The 25,797-nt window shown below is 38.1% G+C and overlaps 1 pseudogene; it reads left to right on the top strand.

Moving 5' to 3' along the window:
• Positions 1 to 18,401: 18,401 nt before the first annotated feature.
• LOC145114364 (receptor-like protein 1) lies at positions 18,402 to 23,202 on the top strand (annotated as a pseudogene).
• Positions 23,203 to 25,797: the final 2,595 nt, after the last annotated feature.

Below are 25,797 nucleotides of genomic sequence, written 5' to 3'. Positions count from 1 at the left end.
TGCTGAAGAGATTCGGCATGCAGGACTCCAAGAAAGGAGAGTTACCCATCCAGAGTAACGCCAGATTGAGTAAGACACAAAGCCCTAGTACTGAGGCTGAGATAGCAGAAATGAGTCGAATACCTTATGCTTCGGCTGTAGGATCGATCATGTATGCTATGACGTGTACTCGACCAGATGTAGCCTTTTCTTTGAGCATGGTTAGCAGGTATCAGGGGAACCCTGGCAAGGCACACTGGACTGCGGTAAAGAATATCCTCAAGTACCTACGGAGGACTAAGGACTGGGTCCTTACCCTCGGTGGGAGTGAAGACTTGAGAGTTGTAGGGTATAGTGATGCTAGCTTTCAGACTGATAGGGATAATTTCCGCTCTCAGTCAGGCTGGGTCTTTACCTTAGATGGAGGAGCAATTTCTTGGAAGAGTTCCAAGCAAGAGACAGTGGCTGATTCAACTTGTGAATCAGAGTATATAGCAGCTAGCGAGGCAGCAAAGGAGGCGATATGGCTGAAGAACTTCATTGGAGACCTTGGAGTTGTACCAGCTATTAAAGAGCCAATGGAAATTTTTTGTGATAGTGAAAGTGCAGTTGCCTTAGCCAAGGAACCAAGGGATCACGGGAGATCCAGACACATCGACAGAAAATACCATTTCATCAGACATCGAATAGAAGAAGGACTCCTCGTGGCAAAGAGGGTATCATCGGATGAGAATCCAGCAGATCCCCTCACGAAAGGACTGACTCGGGTTAAGCATCTCCAGCATGCTCGGAGCATAGGGCTGAAGGATGATATTAGATTTAGTAGTTAGATAACCTTGAAATTTGTAAAGTGTAATTGACATTAGATGATGAATAAAAGGTGTTTTATTTATGAGTAAAAGTGTTGCTATCTCTTGTCGATCGTCTACTATATTTCTTTTGCATGTTTTGACTTCCAGAATAATTATGTTTGGTATATCATATTATTCGAACCTCCACAGTCGGTCATATGTCGGAAGTAGGTATGAATCAAGACTGTCATGATTGGTTGCAGAGGTCTAAGTTGTTGGACATGGCTACAACACTCATGAGTGCTCATAAGTTCTGAGCATTGGACTCAACCCACGCTCACTGGAATCACTTCATGGAATTTATCTCGAGTGATCGTGAGACGGTAATATCATATAAGTCTTCAAACCTAGATATATGATTTGTTACTTATGAGTTGGTTATGCATTGATTGTACGAAAACGCATTGGTAACTCGATGTTATAAAACGTGCTCTTGTGTATAATTCAATGAGTAGTAGAACAAACATATGAGTCGAAGTTTATCTGTTCCTTCTTGGATTAGAAGCTGATATCTGGGCCCCTCGATGATTTTGTTTTGACCTATGTATCGGGCCCGGTCAGAACTAAGTTGATGTGTTCAATTGAGTTCTATGTCAAACAAATCGAAAATCGGGAAACAAACTGTTGGACACAAAGTAAGACACTGTTCCATGTATTTGTCCGACTGATATCTAGAACAGAGGATTATATGATCACTTATTTGAAATGGCGTATCATCATCTTCTCAGTTCCGAGAAACCTTGAAAAGAGCTACGATTGCTGATCGGTTCCTGAAGTCATACTTGCAGTTATAGTTATTAGACTTATCCAAGTGGGAGACTGTTGGATAAGGTGTCTAAGTCCATAACTATTTCTGGTATGTACTTGACCCGACCCGGCATGGTCCATTTGGGTTGCATGGCATCATGCATTTGGATAGACTAAATGAGAGGAATAACACTTGTGGTTTATTAATATATTATAAGTTCTAATATATTAATAGTATTATTTAATTAGTATTAATCAAGAATTAATCTAGGATTAATTAAGTGATCAAAAGATGACTAATTAAATATATGGTTTGATCATGTAAATCATCCATAACTTGTATAGTGGGCTAAAAGGCTCCATGGATAATCAAGTTGGGTTAAACCCATTGAATACTCCATGGAGGCTCCATAGGAGTTACAAACCCATGGGTCATGGAAATGAAGAGTCATGCCACATTAGGGTTTACATGGTGTAACCCTAGATGTGACACACTATATAAGCAACATGTTCTCCACCAAAATCGGCGACATTAAGAAACAAGAGGGCTAGAGCCGATTTTGCAAGTGTAAGATTCTCTCAAAGTTTACTCCTTTGCATTTGGTGTTGTGTGAAGCATTTGAGGCATCACACTTGGGGTGCTAGGCTCACATGGTTTCAAGGATCATAATCAACAACAAGGTAAGTTATTCTATCTTTCATTCAAGTTAAAAATGTTCCCCATGTATGCTAGATAGGAATATAACCTTGGAATTCAACTTTGCATGATTATTAGACAAACATAGATCCAAGGTTATTAGGGTTGCATGTACACTTAGGAAGTGTTAGAATGCTCAAAACCCATCACATGTATCCCTATGAGATGCATCAAGACTTGCTGGACCGGTACCACCAAAGTGCGAGGCAAGAGAGGTATGAGATCATCACTTCGATGATCACTACCCGAATGGGTAGTGGAGAGTCCTTTACCGCTCATCTGCAAAAGATGCAGAGATATGTTGATCGCCTTCTCAAGTTGAATGTTAACTTTGATGAAGAGCTGACGATTGATATCATCCTTCACTCTCTGCCTCCCTGCTACAACCAGTTCCGCATGACCTACCATATGAATAAGGAAAAGGTCACCTTGATCAAGCTTCAAGGCTTGCTTAGGACTGCTGAGAGTATCTCAAGGATAAATCTGTTGCATCAACTCCCGCTCCAACCGTTGCCCCTGTTTTGGCAATTGGGCAAGGGAGGGGTAAGAAGAGCAAGGATCCCTCAAAGAGCAACCATAAGGGTAAACCCCAAGATGGCACCTCTTCTAGTGGAACCAAAGTTGGTTCTGCTAAACCTAACTCTAACCCGAAGGAGGCAGAGTGCCACCACAGCCACAAAATAGGGCATTGGAAGAGAAGCTGCCCATAATATCTGCAGGCCATCAAGGATGGAAATATCAAGCCATCTTACGCATGTATTTACACAATTAAATCTAATGATTCATCACATTCCATTTCTTGGGTACTTGATACAGGATGTGGTTTTCACATTTGTTCTGATTAGCAGGGCCTAAGAAGAGATAGGGATGTGGAGCATGGGAAGATAAATTTGATCATGGGGAACAGAAGATCGTCGCCTATCACCAAGATCGGAATTTACTCTTTAATGCTTAATAGTAGATTAGGATTAGATTTAGACAATTGTTGATATTCGCCAGATATGGCAAGAAACATCATTTCATTTCATGGTTTATATAGACAAGGTTTTAGATATTCATTTGATAATGAAAAAGGTTCTATTAATGCTTATCTTAATGGTGTATTTTATTTTGAAGCATTACCTTGTAATGGAATATATGAAACTGTGATGGTTGTAGACAACTTAGGAAATGATGTGTTGTGTGTTGATTCATCCAATGGTTTGGATAAAGCTGATGGGTTATGAGCATTCTAACACTCCTAAGTGTACATGCAACCCTAAATACCTTGGATCTATGTTTTCTCTATTATACATGCAAATATGAATATTCCAAGGTATAACCCTAACTAGCATACAATCTTTTGATACTTGGGTAATAAAATGGATAGAATACATACCGTGTTGATGTAGCTTGACTCCATGAAGCTTGAGAGCCTAGTGCCCCAAATGTGACACCTCAAATGGTTCACACAACATATCCAACACATGGAATAACCATGAGGAGAAGACACTCAATGCTCAAATCGGCTAGCCCTCACATATGTATCACGACTGCCGATTTCTTGAGCCAAAGGGGTCCTTATATAGTGAGCACATTAGGGTTACACCATGTAACCCATGACTTTACCCATTCCTTATGCTCCATGGGTTTTAACCTCCATGGAGTATCCATGGGTCACCACATGGGTTAAACCCAACATAAGGAATCTTGGATCATAAGCCCACATATATAAGAATTAATGATTTACACAATCAATCCCCATATATTTAATTAGTCTCTTTTGATCACTAAATTAAGTCCAAATTAATTCTTGATCAATACTAATTAAATAACATGATTTCATATTAATATATTAAAACTTATAATATATTAATATGTCACAAATGTCCTCTTCTCACAAACGATCTATCCAAATGTTCCGATGCCATGCAACCTAAATGGACCATGCCGAGTCGGGTCAAGTACATACCAATTATAGTTATGGACTTAGACACTAATCCAACAGTCTCCCACTTGGATAAGTCTAAAACTATTATTGAGTATGACTTCAAAACCTAACTGGCAATCGTAGCTCTCAAAAGCCGTTGTCGAACTCTGACCTTGTCGATGAACTCTGACCTTTGTCAATGACTTGTCCATTAGATAAGGGATCATATATTCCTCCATTCTAGATATCATATGGACTGAGACATGGATTATAAATCATTCTCTCTGTCCATTTGTTGTTTCCCGATTTCCGATTTATGACGACCGACTAATTGAACAAATCACATTAGTCCTGGCTTGGCCAAGCACTTCGGGGTGTCATCATTAAATCATGGAGGGGCCCACATATATCGCTTTTATCCCGAAGGTAAAAGGAATGGATAAACTTCGACTCATATGGCTTGTTCTACTACTTGTTGAATCATACACAAAGGCACGTTTTATAACATCGAGTTACCAATGTGGTTTCGTGCAATCAATGTATAACCAACTCATAGTAACAACTCATATCTCTAGGTTTGAAGAATATAAGATATTATCGTCTCATGATCACTCGTGATAAAATCCATGAAGTGATTCCAATGAGCGTGGGTTGAATCCAATACTCAGAACTTATGAGCACTCATGAGTGTTGTAGCACCACTTTGTCCAACATCTTAGACCTCTACAAGCCAACCCATGACAGTCTTGATTCATATCTACTTCCAACATATGACCGACTGTGGATGGTTTGAATAACTTAGTCATTCAGGAAGAACGACCTAGTTATTCTAGAAGTCAAAACATGCAAAGTGAAACACAAGAATAATCGAATCCAATATGGTCTCAGAACTTATGAATATAAATAAAACACCTTTTATTTATCACCAAATTGATTACCCATCATTCATTGCATACTGTTTCAAACTATAAACTTTATACTTGAATTAAAACAATAGTTGTCCCATGTTCCAAGCATGTACACTATGTTATTCTAAACACTAGTCATGCCATACACCAAGTATGCACACTAAGTTTGTCTATGATCTTTACTCTGTGAAATAGATCGATTGAACATAATTTCAATGATTCTCATTTCACAATCCCAATTCCTTACCGCAAATGCAAGAATTCCAAATTCCTGCCATTTACCTAAATCTGTTAGATTCTCAACTTATATGCATTGATCCTCTTGTAATGATTATGCACAAAGTCACAAAGACTTGTCAACATACATTACAGAGTATTCCAATGAAGACTAACTCCATGGAACCGAAGTCTCACATTCAAAGTTCATTGCCTTTGAACATTCTTCTTGCATTAAGTTTCCTAATCTTACACAGATTTAATGAATAACTTCCACCTATGGGAACATTTCCATATTCCCATTTTGACTATTACTCTTGAACAAGAGTTGCCTCTTTTCAGAATATGTCAATATGGTCCTTCCAAAATTAACACTATACTTCCAACTGTCCCTGAGCAACCAATCTTTGGTAAACTTAGATTGTCCTCGATAATTGCTTAATTTTTTTAGTCATATCCAATTCTAGACCTTTTCCCTTCTTAACGCCCCAGGCATTTGGAAAATTTTAGAAAGGATGAATATTATAGCACATGCAATCGATCCTATATCCGAAGCATATGGGACACGATTCATGATGTCTCACATAAAGACATGATACTAGACCAGTCCTTTTGCTACAATATTTCTATTTGCCAAGTTCTCATAATTCAGATTATGAAAAGGGATGTCGTAATCATAATCGAATTTTAGAACGCAAATAATGTACCCATATATAGAATTTCCTTATGTTGAGCCATTCCAACGTAAAATTCATATATTTCCTTGACTAAAGATGATTAAAACCTCAACCTAAGCTTTTAGAATTGAAATGAAGTATAATTTCCTCTCCCTTAATTATAGCAAAACAACTTTTCAACTCCTGCACCTACACGAATTGAAACTTTTGTTTTCTATAATTAACATTGCTGTCTAATAATAATTATCATGCTCCTACTAACATGATGATTATTAGCATAACACTTATGCTCCCACTAGCTTTGACATGTACTCAGAAATCAGTTGGACTTCTAGAAATCAATACTTCATTGACTTTCTTACCAAATTTCAGACTTCTGATACGAAATGCTTTGACAAACTTTATCAAAATCATACACCTTTCCTTAGATAGCACACATGTGTGTCTAAACAATTTTAGAACTATGAAAAGGGATGCCGTAATCATAGTCTCAATTGTTTAGACCTTTGTCATTTCTCACAAGTCCTTGTTAGTGTGTCGGTTAACCACACATGCTCCACTAATGACTTTGAGAATGCAAATATCACAATTGCTATCTAGTTAAAATCTACTTAGTGAAAGTGTTTCCTCACCATCATTTTCATGAATCGGAGAGAAACCTTATGATACTTAGATTTAATGGTGTATGTGTTCTTATCCATGTGGATTTGTCAAAACCATAATCACAAGAGAAGGATAATGACAAATCCAAACTCATATGGACTGAACTCAATCTGAATTTCTTGCCACCTGGCAGCTCAAGGGCCTGCCATTGCTTCCAAGTTGTTATGCAACCAATGGAGAACTCTAAGAACTCATATGCAAAGCCAACTTTAACTGGAATGGGCACAGAAATAGAAATATGTCAACACGATAGGTTATAAACCTCACGTCGTGTGCTAGTGTTAAACTACAGGTTTTTTTTATTCTTGATTAGATCTTGAAATTCTTTTCAGGATCTTTAAGACTCCCACTGTCCTCTTGACATATAATACTATCTTGCCAAATATTCAAGAGATAGTGCAGATTCTTTATCAAGACAAACACTTCACACAATTGTCCTTAGTTGGTCTTTGTTTTATCCAAAACATCACAACTTACCAATTTCAAATGTACAAGAGTAGGATACTTTTACTCTTACATTTGACTAGTGTTAAGAAACCTTCCTTTAAGATATGTCACTCAAGTTACAATCCTGAAGTATGACTCTAAGAATTGTTTTTGGAACGAGGTATGAATCATCTTCTTGATTTGACCACTTCAACAATTCATAGCTCCTCTTCTTAGCTATCAGAATGCACTTAGAGGATGAATTGTGATAAGGTCTCTTAATCGTTAAGATGATCATATAACATGATACTAAAGTACTCTGCCATCTTTTCATATTTGAGAAACTTTTATCATTCTGCCTAATTTGATTCTTCTCATTCGTTCTGCCATACATCGAAATTTTTCCAATGTATCAGAATTACACTTAAACCTGTAAGTGTAACCATATTTACTAAACTTTAGTAAATCATGACGAATAGTCTTCTAGATCTTTTGTGGTGGACTTGATCAGTGCACAAGAATGTGTACTCGATCCCTTAGCCCTTCACTTGACTCACATATACATGTGAACAAGGAATTAGTCTTAATTTTCCAAAGCTGAAAGTTCTCATTCATCATCCTGTATAATTTGTATGATTCCAAGTTTCTATCCAACTGAAAACTTGGGTGATGAGGTGCTTTCCTTATTTGGTAAATTTAGATACTACCACAAACGAAAGAATCAAATTCACATTTCCATTATTGCTAGAAACATATAAAGATCAATTTTCAATAAAAGTCATTGCAAGGAGATATAAACTAAAATAAAATCCAAATTTCTATTTATTTATAAAATGCGGAAAAAAACTTTTCCCTTACAATGCAGCTTTAAATGAAAACTATGTTATTACATATTTCCTAGCAATCTATCATAACTCCTAAGTAGCAGCTCAAGATCCGATCTATAATCAAGCGATAGAAATCCATCTTCGCGGTCAGATTCAACATACTCTTTCTTTAAGTTTCCTTCACTTTTCCTTTGATTCTTAAAACATCAACATGTGACCCAGTCACATCATGTAATAAGAATCTCAGAATAGAAACTTAATCGAGTTAGATAGTGGACTTTACCTGAAGTAGAGTCAAACTTATTGACTTTACCAGCCTTATGATCTTTCAGGTAAATTTGGCAGCTTCGCAACCAATGCCCTTTCCTTTTGGCAATAGAACCATATGGACCCTTTGGGAATGGTACATGGGACAATCTCAGACTTAGCCTTGCTCTTTACCGTTTGGTCAACCGAGTTGACTATGGCCAATCCCTTTCAATTGGGAAGATAAAGCTTTTACTGGGTATCCAATGTAACCATTGTCAATGTCCATTGAAGGTTTGGAAAGTTGATCTTCTAATCAAATTTGCTTTACTAGGCCTCAAATCATTTCTGATTCAGTAGCCCCAAGCAAATAGATAAGATCATTAAGGGTCTTGTCATAGCCTGTTTCACAGTAGTCCCAAAGGAACTCACTATGCGACTTAGAAAGTGATTGAACATCCAACTTTCTTAAGACTTTGACACCCAACTCTCCCGGCTTGTCAATATGTGACTTCATCTCCAAGATGTGAGCACACATAGACCTTGCTTGCCATTAGGGCTTGAGTGACCTTGAACTTGTGGGTAAGGGAGAATAATTGGAGGAGGTGGAGGAAGTGAAGTTTCAAGAGACTTGGGAAGATCATAGATGTCTGAACTAGACATCTTTTGGGAGATATTCAAGATAGTTGATTTAAAGTCCTTAATATAACACCCAATATGAAATATTAAGGCTAGGACCCAACACAATATTTTATAACTTGGAAGAGGGATGCCGTAATCCAAGCTATAAAATATTTGAAGGTAGGTGAATGACGATTCACCAATTTCCACAATGAAAACGAAATAATTTAATTAGGTTTTACTTGGATTTGAAACTCCTAGATCTTTTGAGATTCATTGAACTGTTCAATGGCATGTTTCAATCTCGAGTGTGCCCTTCAGCTTTTGTGACTGGGATGCCGAGGATCACAAAACAAGGTGTGAAGTAACCATGCAAATTACTTGGTACCCTTAATATTTACCCCTTAATCGATGTGCCGGTTAACCGCACGCGCTCTACCGGTACTATGATGAATATTAAGTTACCCTTTGCCTACCTTGTTAAATCAAGCTAGTTTGCCGGTTAACCACACACGCTCCACTAACCGACTTAAGCAAAGTGCAAAGTATAATTTCATGGATTAGCACCTTATTCACATTTTCCTAAAGTAACTAAGATTGGGAATTATAAAAACATTTTAGTTACTTTATATTTATCATTAATACTTTTAATGAAGGGAGAATTAAAGTCCTTGTCCTACCTGTTCGGCTAACGACCCTCCACCAGTCAAGGAAGCGGTGGGTGAGAGTGGACACCCATTAAACTGCCATTTTATAGGCAGTAACCTTATACCCCCCTTATAGACCGGCTTCGTGAATGAGGCCTACTAATGGTAAGACGACTTGCTCTTATACATATCTATAAATATTATTAACTTATAATATTATAAAGTATAAGGGTTGAATTTTAACTTTTAAAATTCTAAGGGCTTAACTTGGAATTAAAGTATTCATAAGGGAAAACTTTTCAAATTCCAAAACTTGAGGGCAAGTTTTGACACTATTCAAAACTATTCAATTCCATAACTTATGTGTTTAAAGTAGTTTTAATCCAAAAACTCTTCAAGTTCCATAACTTGAGGACAAGCTATGGAAGACTTTAAACTATTAAAAGAATGTGACTTTTCTTTATTCATAACCTATGGAAATATTTATGAGTTTTATGAATCTTAAATGTGACTTTTCATATAACTTGAGGACAAGTTACAAAAACACATTTTAGAATCAACTCTTAGATTAATTTGGATTGAAAACAACAATTTCACATAACTTTTCTATTAATCTAAGCAACTCATAAGAACAAGATAATTCAAATCAAACGTTTTCATGTAATTAGCCTAATCCTTAAACTAATACAAAACATGAAACTATTGACAATTATCTTTGAAATTGGATTAGCATGAACATTACCACATCAGAAACAGGTTTACAAGTTCAAAAACAGCTTAGGGTAATGTTCCTAGTCCAATTCCAGCCAAAAACATCAACCAGCAAGCTGTCAGCACGCAAAAATCGTCGAGTTCCTTGAGGAACTCGTCGAGTTCATGCCCAAAATGATGAACTCGTCGAGTTTTATGGTCTAGACAGTTTCAGCTTTAACAAAACAAGTTTGCATCAAGTATAAGACAAAACAAGCCTAGGCTCTGATACCACTGATGGGTTATGAGCATTCTATCACTCCTAAGTGTACATGCAACCCTAAATACCTTGGATCTATGTTTTCTCTATTATACATGCAAATATGAATATTCCAAGGTATTACCCTAACTAGCATACAATCTTTTGATACTTGGGTAATAAAATGGATAGAATACATACCTTGTTGATGTAGCTTGACTCCATGAAGCTTGAGAGTCTAGTGCCCCAAATGTGACACCTCAAATGGTTCACACAACATTACCAACACATGGAATAACCATGAGGAGAAGACACTCCATGATCAAATCGGCTAGCCCTCACATATGTATCACTAGTGCCGATTTCTTGTGCCAAAGGGGTCCTTATATAGTGTGCACATTAGGGTTACACCATGTAACCCATGACTTTACCCATTCCTTATGCTCCATGGGTTTTAACCTCCATGGAGTATCCATGGGTCACCACATGGGTTAAACCCAACATAAGGAATCTTGGATCATAAGCCCACATATATAAGAATTAATGATTTACACAATCAATCCCCATATATTTAATTAGTCTCTTTTGATCACTAAATTAAGTCCAAATTAATTCTTGATCAATACTAATTAAATAACATGATTTCATATTAATATATTAGAACTTATAATATATTAATATGTCACAAATGTCCTCTTCTCACAAACGGTCTATCCAAATGTTCCGATGCCATGCAACCCAAATGGACCATGCCGAGTCGGGTCAAGTACATACCAATTATAGTTATGGACTTAGACACTAATCCAACAAAACCATGCTTGTGGCATTGTTGTCTTGGACGTGTCAACAAGAACGCATAGCCCAACTCCAAAAGGATGGAGTGTTGGAGTCATTCGACCTTAGGAACGATGACGTGTGCGAGTCTTGTTTACTTGGAAAGAAGACCAAGTCACCCTTCACTGGCACTTGTGAGAGGCGTGAGGGTCTAGTGGATCTCATACTCACCGATGTGTGTGGGCCCTTCAGATCAACCACAAGGGATGCGAGCCGCTTCTACGTGACTTTTACCGATGATTATAGTAGATATGGGTATATCTACTTAATCAAGCACAAGTCGGAAACCTTTGAAAAGTTCAAAGAGTTTAAACAAGAAGTGGAGAATCAGTTGGGCAGGAAAATCAAGATGCTTCGATCCGATCGAGGAGGTGAGTACCTAAGTCTTGAATTCCACGACTATCTTAAGGAATGTGGAATCGTTTCGCAATTGACGCCACCTAGGACACCGCAGTTGAACGGTGTGGCTGAGAGGCGTAATCAAACCTTGTTGGACATGGTTCATTCCATGATGAGTCGTGCTTCACTACCTACCTCATTTTGGGGGTATGCCTTAGAGACTGCCGCCCATATCCTTAACTTAGTCCCTACGAAGAAGGTTGCCAAAACACCTCACGAGATGTGGATAGGGAAGGCTCCCTCGTTGGCACATAGCAAGGTTTGGGGTTGGGAGGCTTTCGTAAGACGAGAGACTCACGACAAACTCGAACCTCGTAGTGAGCGGTGTATTTTCATCGGCTACCCGCAGAAATCCTTTGGATATCTCTTCTATAGACCGAGTGACAATGTTGTCTTCATTGCGAGGAGAGGGGTTTTCCGAGAGCGAGAACTCATAAGCCAAGGGGACAGTGGGAGGCAAATCGATCTTGAAGAGATTCAAGAGTCGAGCGATGAAGGAACCTCTAACCCTGGCGCTCAATCCGAGGAGGAAACTCCGGTTGAACCAATTGACGAGTCCTTACCTCTTAGACGTTCCGAAAGAGTTAGAGTTCAACCCCAGTTATATGGTTTTCATATTACTAAAGAAGGGGACACGTATATTAGTGATAGTATACTAATAAATATGGACGAACCTAACAGCTATAAGGAAGCCATGGCAGGCCCGGAGTCTGCGAAGTGGAAAGAGGCGATGGACAGCGAGATTCAGTCCATGTATGACAACCAAGTTTGGAATTTGGTTGACCATGTGCCCGGACGTAAGACGGTCGGGTGCAAGTGGATCTTCAAGAAGAAGACCGACATGGATGGGAATGTGCACACATATAAAGCGCGATTGGTCGCGAAGGGTTTCACTAAAACTCCCGGAGTTTACTATGATGAAACCTTCTCACCGGTTGCCAAGATAAAATCTATTAGGGTGATGCTGGCCATTGCTGCATTTCATGATTATGAAATATGGCAGATGGATGTCAAAACCGCTTTCCTTAATGGGAAGTTGTCTGAGGATGTTTACATGGCTCAGTCAGAGGGTTTGTCTATGCAAAGCATCCCAATAGAGTGTGCAAGCTTGAGAAGTCCATTTATGGACTTAAGCAAGCGTCTCGCAGATGGAATCTTTGTTTCAACGAGAAAGTCAAAGAGTTTGGTTTTCTACGAAGCGAGGATGAATCATGTGTATATGTCAAAGCCAGTGGGAGTATAGTTAGCTTCCTCGTATTTTATGTCGATGACATACTACTCATAGGAAACGACATCCCGACATTGTAGGAGGTTAAGTCCTGGCTCGGGAAGTGCTTCGCTATGAAGGACCTCGGAGAGGCTTCCTATATTTTGGGAATAAGGATAGTGAGAAACAGAAGTAAGAGACTAATAGGACTTAGTCAAAATACGTACTTGGACAAGGTACTAAAATGTTTTAGTATGGAGAATTCTAAGAAGGGGGAGTCACCGATCCAAAGTAATGCCAAGTTGAGTAAGACTCAAAGTCCGAGTACCGAAGTCGAGATAGCAGAAATGAGTCGAGTACCATACACTTTCGTAGTTGGCTCGATTATGTATGCTATGACTTGTACTCGCCCTGATGTGGCCTTCGCTTTGAGCATGGTCAGCAGATATCAGGGGAACCCTGGCAAAGCGCATTGGACCACAGTCAAGAACATTCTTAAGTACATTCGGAGGACCAAGGAATAGTTTCTAGTCCTCGGTGGGAGTAATGGCTTAAAGGTGCGAGGTTACAGTGACGCCATTTTTCAGACCGACAGGGACAACTACCGTTCGCAGTCGGGTTGGGTCTTTACCCTTAATGGAGGAGCAGTGACTTGGAAAAGTTCCAAGCAAGAGACCGTGGCTGATTCAACGTGCGAATCAGAGTACATTGCAGCGAGCGAAGCGTCAAAGGAGGCGATATGGTTAAAGAACTTCATTGGAGACCTTGGAGTTGTGCTAGCCATAAAGGAGCCCATGGAAATTTTTTGTGATAATGAAGGAGCGGTTGCCTTGACCAAGGAACCGAGGGATCACGGCATATCTCGGCATATCGACAGAAAATATCATTTTATTCGACATCGGGTGGAAGAAGGACTCCTCGTAGTAAAGATGGTATCGTCAGAGGATAACCCAGCAGATCCACTTACGAAGGGACTGAGCAGGTTTAAGCACTTGCAGCACGCTAGGAGCATCGGGCTGAAGGACGATATTAGTTTAGATTAGATAGTTTAGAAACATGTAATAGATAAACTGTAATTAACATTTGATGATTAAATAAAAGAGTATTATTTATTAGTAATGTTACTGTCTTATGTGAATTGTTTACCTATTGTTTCATTTTTGCATGTTTTGACTTCCGGAATAATAAGAATTATTCAAGCCGTCCACAGTCGTTCATATGTTGGAAGTAGGTATGAATGAAGACTGTCATAAATTGGTGTGTAGATTTTCTAAAATGTATTAGACATAGCAAAAGTTTGCTACAACGTTCATGAGTGCTTATGAGTTTGATTTGAGCATTGGAATAAACCCTCGCTTGCTGGAATCACTTCATGGAATTTATCTCGAGTGATCACAAGACGATAATATCATATGGTCTTAAAACCTAGATATATGGTTTATTGTTTGGTAATTGGTTATGCATTGATAATGCGAAAACGCATCAGTAACTTGATGTTATAAAATGCATTGTTGTGTATGATTTAATTAGTGAATATTAAATGCATATAAGTCGAAGTTTATCTGTTCCTTTTATCCTAAGAGGATAAAAGCGATATCAGGGCCCATCGATGATTTGGTTTGACTTATGTGCCGGGCTCAGTCAGGACTGAATTGATGTGTTCGATTAAGTTCTATGTCAAACGAATCAGAGATCGAGAAACAAACTGTTGGACAATAAGTATGACTATGTTCCATGTAATTGTGCGCACGATATCTAGAATGGAGGACTATACGATCCCTTATCTAAAGGACAGGTTACTGAAAAGATCAGAGTTCGACAACGTCTTTGAGAGCTACGATTGCTAATCGGATTGTGCTTACATTTATAGTTACTAGACTTATCCAAGTGGGAGACTGTTGGATTAGTGTCTAAGCCCGTAACTACATTTGGTAAGTACTTGACCTGGTTGTGTATGGTCCTTTTGGGTTGTCTTCACCTAAGCAACATGATAGGATGATTTATGAATAAAGAGGTTATTATGATTTATTAATATATTATATGATTAATATATTAAAGGATAAATCATATAGTTTAATTAATATTAGACAATAATTAATTAAGAATTAATTCTGTGGCTAAAACAGATTAATTAAATAAAGGGGACTGGAATTGTCAATTGTGTAATAGTTGGTTTTGGGATGTGGATCCTTATGGATCATAGGGTGGACGAAATTAAGGTGTATGGACTCCTTGAATTCATCCAAGCCTTATTCTAGAAGGATCATTGGATTGCTTAAGGCCTAAGTTATCCAATTAGGGTTTCAGGTTGTAACCCTAGCAGCTCAAGTATTTAAAGAACCTAAGGGCTACAGAAATCGGCTACCAGAAACCATAAGGAATTCCTAGAGCCGATTTTGTGCCTCCAACCTCTCTCCAAATCATGCTCTTGCTTCTTGGTGTTTGTAAGCCATTAGAGGAGTGACATTTGTGACTCTAAGCTCCAAGGACAACAAAATTCAAGCTTTCAAGAAGAGGTAATCATCTAGATCTATTCTATTATGTCAATTTCGAATTGTTTACTCTAGATCTAAGGTTTGCAAGTCTTGGATGAAAAGCATGTTCATTAGAGAAACCTAGATCCAAGCATTTTAGGGTTTGCATGTGCACATAGGAATGTTCTTATGGCTCAAACCCATCAGAAATAGCCCATCACGTCTGAAATCCATCTCATACCCATAATCAGGTCCTTGACCCCTTCGAACTCAGGGGGCTTCGTGTTGCTGAAGTCCCGATACTCGGATGATCCTCTCCCTTGAACCCCTGCAGAAGCAACAGTTGTGGTAGCTGCAGCAGCAGCAACCTCAGACACAACGACATACCGCTCATCGAACAACTCAATCATCGTGATCTTGATAGACCCAAAGACCTCGGGGATGCACCCCGGACAGTAGCAACCACCTTAGTAGCGACCAACTCATGGATATCATCATTTGTTAATCATGGCCTCTCCGGGCCGCCAGCTTCTGAACCAGATCCTCTCATGAACACCAGACTGAAAATGAACCAAAATATATTAGAAATTCCAGAATTTATACTGTTATAACTATCACAGAGAGACTATACCCTCATGGGATTGTGACTTCTTTGCTACACATATGGGTCCTGTGCTTTCAGTAGTACGGGCATATACTACCTTCCACACCTAACCGTATTTGTCTCAATGGATCATCACAAACTACCCGAAAACAAACCCAACAACTAGTATACACATACATCCTATTCTCACTATCTCGAGAGTGGCTAATCATCCCTCAACTGGCCTGCTACACCCACACTCACTCATGAAACTTCTACCAACCCTGCAGCCGCTCGTGCATGCTAATCATATATAACGTTGGATTCCATAGAAAGTCGAATACTTGATTCTACCCTAAGCCCACAACCATACAAGGAATAGGAAATAAGGCTAAATCAAACATTCTCAGACTATAAAATCTTAGTTATGTACAACTATGATGCACACACTAAGAAACTACAGTAATGATATCTATCACACAAGAAGTTCTCCTAGGCTACCAGTCATACATCAGACAATTCTATCATGCAATTCTTGAAGATCCTTAGCCTATCAATCAACATGTAGTTCTATCATAATCATCATAAGTAAATAACAATGTGGGTATCGTGGGGTATACTTTCTTGCTCCGGCTGATCGTACACCTCTCATCCTTCTTTGGTTACCCTTGAAAACCATTTTGGAAACAATTTTAAAAAAAGCTTTTGAAAATTATTTTGAAAACTTTTATAGATCCTTAGTTTGACTATGGATTCACACGAATGGTCATCCAATTAGCTCAAACCATGGCTTTGATACCAACTTGTAATGTCCCAAAAATCAAGGTAAATTTTTCATTTTCAAAACCAAACCACAAACCATAAATGTTTACAAAATATAGTTCCCAAATGTCAAAATCCTAAATCAGAGTATCCCAAAATCAAGTTTCATAAAATCTGAAGGATGTGCACGATCAAGCATTCGCCTTGCCCTTATCCTCTGAAGTCCCTGAAACGATAACAATCAAACTGTAAGCCAAAGTTTAGTCAGTTCCTCCAAAGTACCACACACAAACATACAGATAACAACATGAATATATGAACCTTCATCCTGACTGGACCGCTTCACATGGCCTACAACCTATCTAGACCGCTCTCCGGGCCTTCGACCTGACTGGACTGCCTTTCGGGCCTTTAGTTTATCCGGACCGCCCCAGGTATCTTGATCTTCAACATAAAGAAGGACCACCTCAACCCAATAAACCATAAGATGTCGACATATACAATAGCAATCAATAACCAAAAAGTACTGGCAATCATACAAATATACCAGTCTAAAACATACTCAGTATACACAGGTCATCATATAGATCTACCAATCTATCATATAACCAACATAACATTAATCCAATATTCCAGGATACATAATCCAGTGGGTCGACGTTGGTGCCTTCGACCCACAAGTATAGTGAGGAAATTTTAAAAAATCAAGATATTTATCTAATTAAAAGCTAGTTTTTTTTCGAAAGCCTTTAGCCGAATCTCGAATTTCGGTACTAGCATCAGTAGCGATGGTGCCGAATCTTGAATTTCGTGATTTTAAAGTACTGAGTATCATCCAATATGTTTAAATTCGGTATTGGTTCTAGTACGGTACCGATACAAGACAAGATTTGGTACTAAATACTTTTCCCTACAAAACATCAAAAATAGTAGAAAAAATATTCAAATAAAACGTTAAAAAACATTAAACAATGTATTCGAACAAAACGTCAAAATAATTAAAATATTTTCTAAATTATGAAAAACAAAGATAAATCAATAAATTAAATACCAAGAAAGAATAAAAAATAATAAGATTATAAGAAAAACTAATCTATATTAAAAGGACCCATATTAAAATAAAAGAAAAAAAAATAATGATTATAATTTGACGAAAATAAAATGATATTTTCATAATTACTTAATAGTTATATAGGTAAAAAGTAAATTATTGCTTAATGATTATATATTTAAGAAAAAAGAAAATGTAAACATTAGAAGATTATTTATATTTAGGGGGTGTGGATAGGGAAAAAGAGAGTGTTTATTATTTCCATTGTAATAAGCAAAGTTTAAGTGTTTGAATAAAAATCAGCTTATTGTGATAGGAATAAGCTAAATAAGCTGATTTTAATAAACATCTCCCATTTGCTTATTGCTTATTCCCAACACAAATAAACTAATAAACAATAAACTAATAAGTTATAAACTAATTTATCCAAACATCCCTAAATAGACCCGAAATAGAAACTTATAAATATCTCTATTAGTCAACAAAAATCTGAAAGAGGCTCCGTGAGTGATGTTTTGTATGCCTCATTATATATCTCTAGTCTAACGAAATGCATAGAAACTTATAAATATCTCTATTAGTCAACAAAAATCTGAAAGAGGCTCCGTGAGTGATGTTTTGTATGCCTCATTATATATCTCTAGTCTAACGAAATGCGTAGTGGCTTTATGTTAAGCATTATTTGTCTGTCTCTTAAAAGACGTCATAAGAGTACCACAACTACTAATATGGAGTATTTGCCTTGGAGTAACTGGTGGTTGTTTATTATGCTTGCTATTCTGATGTTCCGACGATCAACGCAAGGAGGTTGCATAGATGTGGAGAGAAGGGCATTACTGGACATCAAGTTCTCCCTTATCAACTTATATGATTCAAAAAGAGAAGATATTCTCTCCACTTGGATTGAATATGGCAGTGGCAGCGATTGTTGCGATTGGGAGAGAGTCAAGTGCAACACAACCACAGGCCATGTCACGGAGCTTTCTTTGTGCTATTTGAATGGCTTTTCATACGAAGATGGACGTTACATGGATGAAAAGGTTTGGCCATTGAATGTTTCCCTCTTTCTTCATTTTGAAGAGCTAACAAGTCTCGATTTGTCAAGTAATCATCTTGATGGCGGAATCATGAAAACAGGTCCGTAATTGTTGAGTATTATTTTGAAATTAGTATTACGTGTTTGACCAAAACATACTTGTAAATTTGTATTCAAGAAAACACCATCCACCTAATTTTGGTACTAAAAGCTGCTTTATGGTTACGTGAGTGGTTGGGTATTATTTAGTTGACAAAGAAAAGCCCTGGACTTATATGTAGGATTTAGGTGGGATGTATATATTGTCACTAAGAATTTGGGGGTCCGAATGGATTTATGATCTGACCCGGTTTGAAGTGTTTGGAGGAGGCTTAGGGCCACCTTCACTATATAGCTATAGTTGCTAGGGTTTTTTCGGTTATAAATATTAGTAGCTAGTGTTTCCCATGTATGACTTGAAACACGTAAATGTTGAAAGAACAAGATAAATTCTCTGTGTCGATTTCTTGTTTTTTTCTTCGAGTGCTTACTTAACAGTGTAAAAGTTACTTTTTAAATGTTGAAAGAACAAGATACCAGTGTTTAAACTTTTTATAATTTGCAGAACTTAAAAGGCTCTCGAGTTTGAAGATGTTAGAAATACTAGACCTCAGTTGGAATTCTGATATTAACAGTGACATCCTTCCATCATTGAGTGGACTCACTTCACTCATAAGTTTAGATCTTGGCAGGACTAGCATGAACGGATGTTTTCCTGCTAATGGCAAGTTTTCTGTGTTTTCATTCTCTTTCAACTTCCTTGCACTTAGTTAGGTGGTTTATATGTTTAGCCCTATTATGACAGTATCATTATGGGCTTATGGCACAAGATAATTGGTTAATAGCACATTATAAATTTTATCATGACATAATCATAACAGAGCAAGATAAAGGATGGCCCTATGCGAATACAGTTGGCTATGCTTTGTGCGATATAAGGCTATGTCGTGATGATGATGACTAATGAAAATTTGCATCAAACTAGCTTCAAAATGTACATATTAAAATAGCTTTCATGAGACTTGATCATTTAACATAACAAGGAGATTGGTCCTCTCTTAATCCCTTTACCTTCACAACATGCATTTTGCTAAAATGTACATCTGAAATCAGCATGCATATATACAATACATGATATTTTTTTTTTTTCCCTATATGACAGAATTATCACATCTGACTAACTTAAAAGAGCTAGATTTAAGTGATAGCGGGGTCAACGGCACACCAAATATCCAAGGTAAAGGAAGATTAATTAGCTTCACCTTAACCATTCTAATAAATCCTAATTAAGTTCTCCAGTAACTACAAACTTTATAAAACCATGGTTTATCTAAGAATACCATTTTGTTTACAGCTTGTAAAAGCTTATCGAGATTGAAAAGGCTGGAGAGTATAGCTCTTTCAGAAAACACTCTCAACAAGAGCATCATATCATGCCTAAGTGCCCTCCCATCCCTCAAGATTCTTAATCTTTCATATTCTTCTTCATTGGGAGGCCCCTTTCCAGTCAAAGGCATGTTTATCTTAAAAGACTCATCATTAAAGACACTAAAATACTAGAATTCATCTTCATTATCGTTTATCAGTTTCCATATTTTGCTAATCGTTTTGTCGAATTGTTTGACACGTCTCTTCATCTAACAGAAATTCATAATCTGTCTGATATGAAAGTCCTCCTCTTCAGAGGTAATGGTTTCAGTGGGACACTACAAATGGAAGGTGCGCTTTTTCTTCGATCATTCCCAGTTACACATTATTATTGGTATATAAGTTAAGATAAATTGTCAAGTACCTACCAAATACCAACTAATCAAAAATATGAAAGACTAAACATGTGGGCTGGTGGCAAGAGCTTGTCCAGCTTCAACTATAAAAGTACATGACTTGTAACAAGTTCTTTTTCGCGGTTTTCCTATAGTAACCTACATATGTAACCCTCTCTTGTTGTCATCCAGCTTTTGCATCTTCCCACCATCTGGAGGTCTTAGATTTGAGTCACAACAAGTTTGTTGGGAGTATCCCATCAACAATACATGCATTATCTTTCCTGAGAGTTGTCTCATTTGCTTACAATCAACTCAACGGCTCACTACCAGACCATGGTAAGTTATCTTAACCATACCAGACCATGGTTCACGCCTTTTCTAACATTAAATTTCACGTGGTTAATCTTTCTAATGCCATATGACCATGCAAGTGCAATTCATTGTAATTATTACAGGGTGAACTACATTTTTTTCTCTTTGGCAGGGTTGTGTGAGTTGAATAACCTCCATGAGATGGATCTTAGTCACAACATGCTCGATGGAATTCTGCCTCAATGTTTCAACAATTTATCCAGTCTTAAGTTGTTGGATATCTCTTCAAATCGATTCACAGGGAAACTTGTGCCATCACTCATTGCTAATCTCACGTCTCTCGAGTACATTGATTTTAGTCATAACAAATTTGAAGGTTCATTCTTGCTTAGCTCATTCTTCAATCTTACAAAGCTTGAGGTAGTTGGATTTAGAAGTGACAATGACAAATTTGAGGTTGAAACAGAAGAGCCTATAGGCTGGATTCCATTGTTCCAGTTGAAAGTTCTTCAGCTATCTAATTGCAATGTGAATAGGCATAAAGGACGTGTTGTTCCTGGGTTTTTACTTCACCAGCACAAGTTGCGTGTAGTAGACATGTCTGATAACTCCTTGAAGGGTCAGTTTCCAGATTGGTTGATAAAAAATAATACGAATCTGAATGTTCTTAATCTAAGGAACAACTCTTTTGGCAGTATGCTGCTGTATAGAAATGCTAATATGCAAGGGTTGGATATTTCTGGAAATCACATGATAGGTATTATTCCTGAGGATATACACAAAATCTTTCCGGACTTATATTATTTAAATTTGTCGAGGAACGCTTTAAGTGGTGCTATCCCATCTTCGGTTGGTGATCTGAGAATATTAGGGGTACTGGATTTATCTCATAACGAGTTATCAGGAGAAGTACCAAAGGGATTCTTTACAAATCTCTCTCAGTTGAGGGTATTAAAACTATCAAATAACAAATTTCATGGTCAGGTACTCTCAGGAAACTTAAGCTTGGGTAACATGGAAAGGGTTCACTTAGATAACAACCGTTTCACGGGGAAATTTGGACTTTGGAGTAAGGAAATATTGCTTGAACTTCTGACTGTTCTAGATATTAGCAATAACTTGTTTGAAGGTATGATCCCTGTTTGAATAAGCAACATGAGTAGGCTGTCTCAACTTGTGATGAGAAATAATACATTTGAAGGCCAGTTTCCTTGTGGAGCAGCTCCATTCTCATTTCTTGATATTTCACATAACTCTTTCTCTGGGCCCATCCCATCCTGCTTAAATTTGCAACATATGGAGCATCTTCATTTGGGTTCCAACAGATTCACAGGATCAATACCCAATTACTTTCGTAATTTGACTAACGTTTTGACTTTGGACATAGGCGACAACAACTTGTCAGGGAGGATTCCTAAATTTCTTGGCGAACTATCCAATTTAAGGATTCTTCTTTTGAGAAAAAACAACTTTAGTGGCTCTATTCCAAAGCAGCTGTGCCAATTAAGTAATGTGAGTTTGATAGATTTATCCGACAACTCCCTTTCTAGTTCAATACCAAGTTGCCTACAAAATATTACAGGCCCAAGTGACCTTGCTTTTATGAAACAAAGCGTTAGGGTATACCCTAGTCATTTGTTGTATAATTATAGGAGTGTTCTAGATAAAACATTTTATACAGAGGACCACAATCATATGTTTGAAATACAAGATGAAGTTCAGTTTACTACAAAAAGCCTCTCTCTCCCATACAAGGGTGATGCCCTTGATATCATGTTGGGATTGGATCTATCGTGTAACAAACTAACAGGTGAAATTCCAGAAGAATTGGGGTTGTTAACACAGATTCGTGCTTTGAACCTGTCACAGAATCAGCTGACTGGACCAATTCCAGTGACCTTCTCAAATCTTGCAAAGATAGAGAGCTTGGACCTTTCTTCAAATGGTTTAACTGGCAGAGTTCCATCAGAACTGATTAAGCTTACTTCGTTATCTGTTTTCAATGTTTCTCAAAACAATCTATCACGAAGACTCCCAGAAATGAAATCACAGTTTGGTACCTTTACAGAGGCAAGCTATGAAGGGAATCCACTTCTTTGTGGACCACCACTGGTGAAGAAATGCGCGACTAAATCACAAGTAACAGATCCACCAGCCGAAGAAGATACTGAGAAATGGTATGATATCGATATGTCATGCTTCTATGGAAGTTGTAGTTCGACATGTGTTGTGTTCTTATTGGGATTTGCTGGACTTCTTTACACCAATCCTCAATGGCGTAGAAGGTGGCTAGACTGGGTTGAAGATTGTTTGTTTACATGTTATTACCTCCTTTATGATTCAATACGCAAGCTCTCCATACCCTTCCATAAATAGGACCTGCCTGAGAAGTGTGATTGTATACATTCCGTATATATTTATATGTCTTTGCTCTATTTTGATATATGAATGATAATGTATAAGAAGATTGTCAGTTTACATATTATTAATTACTTCCTTTATGATTCAATAAGAAGGGAATATCTGTCCCATTGACCCACACCCGCTCTTTCGGGAGCAGGGACCTATATATTGCTTAGTAGTAGTAGCAGCAGCAATCAGGTCTAGAGACAATCAAACTCACCCATTAGGCTGTGCGGTATGGGAGGGGCAGAAGACGCGTAGAGGTGACGTGGCAAAGCCACCTACGCGTGAACACCGCCCCAGGTGCGCGTAGGTGTCTTGTGGCGTAGCCCCTTCCATGGACGAAGACGACGAATTGCGATGAGATATATATATATATATATATATATATATATATATATATATATATATATATATATATATATATATATATATATATAGAGAGAGAGAGAGAGAGAGAGAGAGAGAGAGTGTGTGTGTGTGTGTGTAACGGTCTTTTTTCGACCGTTTATGGAGTTTACAAAAAAAAAAAAAAATTTAAATTTAAATAACATCTTTTATCTATATATATACTACACTTTATCTTCATTTTACACTTCTAAATAAAAAAAATTCTCCTACTTTCTTTCTCTTTTCTTCAAAAAATGGATCCAAACCAAAATACTTCACCCACTCCAAACACTCCAAGTGATTATCAAACATACATGTAATTGTTGAACTCTCCAATCCAACAACAACCTTTATTCACTAATCTTCCATACAACCCACAATTCTTCCAACAACAACGACCACAACAACAATTCATTCAACCCCAATTCCAAGGTTTTCAACAACAAACTTCTCCACAATTCCAAATACAATCATCTCAAGTCCCATTATCTCAATCCCAAACTGTGAACCTCGACAACGACGATGAACGGGTCCAAGAAACACCACAACCATCCCGAAGAAGGCAACCAAAAGCAAAAGGGAAAAAGAAAGCATTGGCTTGGAACGAAGAAGAGGAAGAAGCTTTAGCAAAAGCTTGGATTTTCATATCCTGTGACTCGAGAAGAGACAACGCGCAAACCGGAGAAAGTTTTTGGCATCGTGTTTTGGATCACTTTCACGCGTTACCTGGAAGGCAAACGAGTCGGTCGTATGACGCGTTCAACGGAAAATGGCGTGATCTTCGCGCGATTTGCACAAAGTTTAATGGCATATTTGAAAATCTAAAAAATATGCATAAAAGTGGATCTAACGATTTCAACATTTTATCAACTACATGCTACCAACTCAAAGTTACCAACAATGGTAAACCATTTGGTCACCAAAAAGCATGAGAAGTTTGCCGTAATGGTCCAAAATGGGCCCTTAATCCAGAGACATCACATTCGGACTCGACCACCGGCTCCAACAAAAGACCAAGAACTTCTGATTCGGACGCGGGTTTTGGGCTAGACCTCAATTATGACGTCGATGTTGCCGATGGAGAAGGTCTACCGGAAGTCCAACTCCGTCGACCACCGGGAAGAGACAAAGCAAAGCGGGCGGCGTCTTCAAGCGGAAAAACAACCGCAACTAGCAACGACGGTGTAACGCCCGTAGATCAGGGCTAGTCAATTTAGAGACAATGAGCATCAAAAATGACTTTTTGATGGAAGATTATTTTGAAGGAATAATCTTAACTAAGTTTTAGTATATGTTACAAGGATCTCGTACATATAAAGAACGCTGAAATCCGAGTTATAATGAAGAAGTTATGACCTGTCGAAGTTTCGCGACAGAACCGGCACGACATTGCGCGACGTAAATAGTGAATTTACGATAGAGCGATATTTAGCCTTAGTGATCTAAACGAAAGTCGTAGAATACGTTAAACCGAGAGCATGCATAAAACGAACGTCTAAGTCTGACTTCGTATGAGGAAGTTATGATTTTTCGAAGTTTCGACTTAGCGGTATGCAGCCCAAAGTTCGAATATGAGATCGAGTGGTTTCTAGCCGAAACAATCTAAACAAGAATCGAAGATCTCGTCGATAGTAGTCCAACGGTAAAAAGACAGACGAAAACGGACGTCAGATGAAGAAGTTATGAATTTCTAACGGAGTTTTCCTGTCCCGGCCTACTAAAAATAATATAATAAAAATAAAGTCAAAATTTGCCGACGGAGTCTAAACGAGAGTTGTAGAGCATAATCTCACCTACGCGTTGATAAAAAGAATGTCGAAAACGGAGATCGTATGCGAGAGTTATGATTTTCTGAAGTTCGAGGCACGCATCCCAAAGGGGGAATGCCCCGCGTTCAATTGGGGAACGCCCTGCGTTCAATACTTGGCTCCGGAGTGGCCACGTCGATGCTGACTTAGCGGATAAGGGATAGGATCGGAACCCCGCTCCTACGCACCGCGTTCGAAGGGAACGCCCAGCGTTCGCGGCAGACTTCAACACTATAAATAGAACATGAAGGCAGTCGAGTTTGGCTGCTAAATTTCTTTTCTCTCTCCCGTTTTACCTCGTTTTACGTGCAAGAAATAACCCCAAAGCCCCGGTATCATCCCGACACCCGAAGCCCCGAAGATCCTGAGA

This window comes from Lactuca virosa, chromosome 1 (assembly GCF_052849685.1).
Source record: "Lactuca virosa cultivar CGN04683 chromosome 1, Lactuca_virosa_CGN04683_v6, whole genome shotgun sequence".
Lineage (NCBI taxonomy): Eukaryota > Viridiplantae > Streptophyta > Magnoliopsida > Asterales > Asteraceae > Lactuca > Lactuca virosa.
This window is presented reverse-complemented; position numbering and strand designations above follow the sequence as displayed.